The 5,752-nt window shown below is 44.0% G+C and overlaps 1 pseudogene; it reads left to right on the top strand.

Annotated features, from left to right (window-relative positions):
- Positions 1–3,408: 3,408 nt before the first annotated feature.
- On the top strand, positions 3,409–4,416 carry LOC118089319 (exosome complex component RRP4 pseudogene; annotated as a pseudogene).
- Positions 4,417–5,752: the final 1,336 nt, after the last annotated feature.

Below are 5,752 nucleotides of genomic sequence, written 5' to 3'. Positions count from 1 at the left end.
ATGCACAGATGAGGCTTTTGGCACCATGGAAGCGAGTCCCCGCACCGCGCTGCGCCGGTTTAGAACAGCGAGTGGGTGGCTTGGTTCAGGGGTGGCTTGTGGGCCGGTCAAATGACCTTTGCGGGCTGCTTCCAGCCCATGGGCCTTAGGTTGCTGGCCCCTGCTTTAGACTATCCAAGGCTTCTGCACTTTTATGCAGAAGAGAAGAGGGCATTTCAGTAGGTGTAGCTTACCATGCAAACTTACATTTACTTAAAGTTGATTAAAGTGAACTATTGTGGATGTAGGAACACCTTTTTCATCTTTCACCTGGCCACCTGCTCAGCCTATAGCAACCAAACAGCAGTTCATAAGCTACTAGCTGAACTCAGATCAGATGCATTTAGCCTACCTATCAAACTAGATTGGTTTATTGTGCTCTGTTGTACTTAGGATGTTGAGTGATCCCCAATGCCATGTGTGCATAAGGTCTGACTAGGAGGATGTGAGCCAGCTCTTTGCTTCCGTCATTGTTTCTTTCTCTGACTGCCAGGCCAAACCTTAGTAGGTTTATTCATACCACAAAACACCGATCTAGAATGGTAAGGTGTTTATGTTGGGCAGTCCTCTATTTGAAAGATGAAGAACCATAAAAAGGGAGAGCAGGGACACTGAGGTTGCCCATGGACATTAGCACCTAATGTAAGCAGACTGAGCAGGCACCCAGATGACTTGGTCAAATTCTTCTTTACCATAGCAAAATGTATTGCATTTTGATTCAAATTATAGCAATTATTTATCAAATCTCCACCTATAAAGTAGGAAATTTATAAAATTTCCATATGCTACTTTATATTATATTTTATATATCTACTATATCTATCTATCTCTATGTATCTATCATCTATCTATCTATCTATCTATCTATCTATCTATCATCATCTATCTATCTATCCAAAATAAATCTGTGTCCTTCTTTTAGGTGATTCATTTGCTTTTTTCAGTGATGTGTATGTGGCTGCCATACACAACTGCCTGTCTGTCAACAGAAGCTATTTAGATTCTATTTGCCTTCCTTTCCTGTGTTGCTTCTGGACCCAAGGTGAGATGTCAGGGCCCTGGACGGAACAGTTCCTAGTTGCAAGATGGAGAATCTGCAGTGCAGTATGGGAGCTAGTTCAAGTTTGGTGGTACCTTTTTCATGCTGTCCCTCTGTTGCAACTCCTGCTTTCCAGAATTTGTCAGCTGTGGCTGTAAAGTTGAGTACTGTATAACAACAGACCTAGTCAGAGAAAGGTTGCTAGGCTATGTGATGACTCAAATGTGAGCTGGCAGAACAGGTCTTGGGCTGGTACCGCTCACTTGCCCATGCATGTGAGGGAGCAGTGAGTGGCCCCAATCCCTGCCTCTCCCAGGACCTGAGCTACCTTTAACTTCCCTTTCTCTTTTTCTGCATGAAACCCTAGCACTTGGGGTAGGTCTGGGCCAGATCATCTAAGTCAAGCAGGCCACGATCCCCAGTGGGCTCAGGGGGAAAACCCATATCCATGACTCCCTGGATCTGATGCCTTCAAAGCAATGTGATGAATGAGATACGTTTTAACAGCTTTGCAACATATAGCCAACTTCCAGGAACTGCTATATTTTTCCAGAGTTGCACAGAGGTGATCAAGCACTATTAACTTTGTAATTCTAAACATGCCTACTCAAGAATAAACCACACTGAGTTCAATGGGACTGACTCTAACGTAATTGAGTTTAGGATTGCAGCCAAAGAGATCAACTGCAGCTCAGTTCAGATTGGAATTTAGCGAAACAGAACAAAATGTATATAGAATTCTAAAATTACTTCAGTGGTTTGGCTTTGAGCATTCACAATCTAAGAAAGTGGTCAGAAAAAGTACAAAATTCCTGGTCTGGTTTTACTGATTTTGCTGCCAGCATGGTTAAGAAGTGGGAAATGTTATATTGACGTTAATATGTAGGTAACGGAGGAATACTGTACTAAAGGGTCGAAATCAGGGAAAGAAGAAAAACCTATTATTTGAATTTTCAGTTGTTGGCAAGTTTGTCTCTGCCAGTTAGTTCTTTTTAGAAATCTCAGTGTCTTCGTACCAATTTCTCTGCACGGGCAGTTACTTAACAGAACCCAATGCAAGTTCATACTATAGTGCAGGGTCCCCAAACTAAGGCCCGGGGGCCGGATGCGGCCCAATTGCCTTCTAAATCCGGCCCGCGGACGGTCCGGGAATCAACATGTTTTTACACGAGTAGAATGTGTCCTTTTATTTAAAATGCATCTCTGGGTTATTTGTGGGGCATAGGAATTCATTCATCCCCCCCAAAAAAATATAGTCCAGCCCCCCACAAGGTCTGAGGGACAGTGGACCGGCCCCCTGCTGAAAAAGTTTGCTGACCCCTGTATAGTGTAACATGGACCTACTGAACTGGACAACATACAAATCATAGATCATTATCAGTTATTAATATCTGCAGTCCCAGCAACTACCTAGCTGCTTGTTACAGTCTTATTCAATGTCCGATGTACCCAGTCCCTTAGGAAAATAAATGAGCAACAGCTCATAACAGGAGGGCTCTTTCCTGTTTCTTCATGCTGGACTCAGACTTTGTTTGTTCATGCCATGCTCTTTTCCATATTCCCTTGTCTCTACTGAAATATATTTCATATTCAGATACATTTGTTGTCTTTGACAGCAGCACTCATGCACAGTCAGACCAGGAAACTGGAACAAGAATGACCAGATTGTATCTTAAAACTGGTAATTTTCCAATTAGAAAGCAAGACCCAGTAATTAACTCAGAGAGAAATTAACCTAAGGATGGAAATTAGGCTCCTGCTACAAAACATACATCAGATAGTCAACATGTAGGAACATAGAACAGATGTTTCTGTGTAAGTAGGACTATAGAACAGAAGTTTCTCTAGGTTCTACTAGCGGGGAGTGCCCTGTGCTGCCCAGGAATTTGTAGAAACAAAAACAAAAAAAGGTCAGATTTTAAAACAGATAGTGTAATTTGTGAGTTAGACCATCTTGGGAGTTTCCACCATCTTGATTCAAAATGGTGTCTGGCATACAAATGTTGATGAAGTTTCCCACCCCCCACCTTGGAAACCCTTGTGCCAAGTTTGGTAATGATATCTCAAGAGGCAGCCAAACCTATGCCAAAAAAACAAGCAGTCACACCAAAGTGATAATTCGTTCTACTATCTTGTTCCAAAATGGTGCCTGGGATACCAACATCAATTAAAACGGTGGCCAAACCTATAGAGAACAGATGGACAGACAGAAGAACCACTTTCCAATATATATAATACATTATTTATTTCTGTTCACTACCCAGGTATTCCCTGAATGTTTATAAGTTCTGAAATAAGTAAAATGAATGAATGAGGCGTGCGTGCCAGGAGTTAAAAAGGTGGAACCGGAGGCAGCGCTTCAGGAAATCATGCGGCTGCATGTCAGCAGTCAAGATGGCGGAAGCAGCAGCAGCAGCACTGGCCCCAACAACATCCGTGGAAGTATGGCTCCCTGTTCCCCACCCTCGCCTGGCTCAGAGCTTCTCCTGCGGGGCGGGCGAGTGAGACAAAGACCTGGTGGCCCTGGGGGACACCATCACCACTTACCCAGGATACATGACAGGCCACAGAACATACCTGGGAGAAGAGAAGCTCGTTGCCTCTGTGACTGGTGTTGTGGACAGGGTGAACAAGCTGGTATGTGTGAAAGCTTTGAAAACCAGATACAATGGCGAAGTTGGTGATATTGTGGTTGGATGAATCACAGGGGTTCAGCAGAAACAGTGGAAAATCGAGACCAATTCCAGGCTGGATTCTGTCTCGCTCCTTTCATCCATGAATCTTCCAGGAGTAGAGCTGAGGCAGAGATCAGCAGAGGATGAACTGGCAATGCGAGATTACCTGCAGGAAGGGGACCTTATCAGTGCAGAAGTCCAAGCGGTGTTCTCTGATGGGGCTGCATTGCTACACACACGGAGTCTGAAATACAAAAAACTTGGCCAAGGTGTGCTTGTCCAGGTGTCCCCTTCCCTTGTGTGAAGCGGCAGAAGACCCATTTCTATGACTTGACTTGTGGGGCTTCCATTATCCTTGGAAACAATGGGTTCATCTGGATCTACCCAACGCCCAAACAGAAGAATGAGGAGGCTGGGGCATTCATCACCAACCTGGAGCCAGTGCCCTTGCCTGACCGTGAAGTGATTTCCCGACTCTGGAACTGCATTGTGGCTGTAGCAGCGCAGAAACTGATGCTCTATGACACCAGCATCCTCTACTGCTACAAGGCCTCCCTTTCTCATGAGATCAAGGACCTTCTCAAGCCAGAGGTGATGGAGAAGACTGTGCTGGAGACGCGTCAGAGACTGCTGGAACTAGAGGGGTGATTGGAGAGGGAAAGTGACGAGGCAGTGATGGTCCTTTCCTTTCAGGGATCTAGCCTCTCCAAGGTGTTTTTTTCAGTGTGAGATTTCATTACAAATCCCATACCGAATAGAAAAAGGAGGACTGTGGAAGCAATGAGAACTTTTGCTTTAAGAATCTTGGTATCCTTTGTTATCCTGTGGCCCTACCAATGAGGCTGGACTACAATTCACACACACACAACCACCAGCTGTACTGCCTGCAGGGGCTGATAAGTTGGGCTCCAGCAGGATAGGAATCCAACAGCTTCTCAATGGTTACTGCTTCCTCAGCCCCTGACCTAGCCAAAATGCAGCATCACATTTCTCTACATGTAGCCAGCATTGTAAAAAGCATCTATGATACTGTGGATGCTTCAATCTCTCTCTCTCTCTCTCTCTCTCTCTCTCTCTCTCTCTCTCTCTCTCTGTGTGTGTGTGTGTGTGTGTGTGATTCTTTCTTTTTACTGGAGATATTTCAATAAACTTTAGTTGTTTTTAAAAATGAATGAATGAATGAATGACGTAAGGATAAAGATATCCCAGATGGGGATAACTTATAGGATTGACCTGCTATTGGGTGAGAGGTGGTAGTGGTGGTGCATCAGATTAACCCATCTCATCAGTCCTCTTTTCAGCCACTATTTTGATTCTTTTCAGTACTTCCAAGTTCTGAACTCCAGGGTCTGCTTGCCAGTGTGTCTGCTACAGCCAGAACCATCCTCTCAGAGGTAAAAAGAAGTCAGTGCAAATTGGTTGGGGTAAACTGTTGAGGCTTGGCATGCGGTTTCTGCCCTTTTCTCAGGGTCTCCAGGGGAAAGGAGTAAAAGCTCTTTGAGTTTCACAAACAGAAAATGTGTGAGTCATAGGGATTTTAGACTTGCCCTCCCTGCATTCATTGCTCAGAGGCAATTTTCATGGCACTGCCTGCACACAAAATATAAGAAACCTCAATGGAGAAATAAAGGTGGGAGGTGCTAATAGAGCTCCCTCCCTTTGTGCCCCTTAGCTTTTAAATGTATTTACCAGTGTGCTGCTGAGCAGAGGAGCATAGGCTTATATATATATATTTCTTTTGGTCCCTCAATTTTGCACAAAACCAGAAAACTGTACAAGAAAAGCACATTTTAAAATTGTGCACCAGATACAGTACTGAACAGAAGAAGAAGAAGAAGAAGAAGAAGAAGAAGAAGAAGAAGAAGAAGAAGAAGAAGAAGAAGAAGAAGAAGAAGAAGAAGAAGAAGAAGAAGAAGCGGCTAACATTCTCCTTTCCCTTGTGTTAGACGTTCTTGTGGAAAGGCAAGATGTTTAATGTAAGGAAGGATGCTTCTGTAAT

The sequence above is a fragment of the Zootoca vivipara genome, chromosome 7 (genome assembly GCF_965207765.1).
Source record: "Zootoca vivipara chromosome 7, rZooViv2.hap1.1, whole genome shotgun sequence".
NCBI lineage: Eukaryota > Metazoa > Chordata > Lepidosauria > Squamata > Lacertidae > Zootoca > Zootoca vivipara.
The sequence above is the reverse complement of the archived record's forward strand: the minus strand, read 5'-3'. Positions and strand labels throughout refer to the sequence as shown.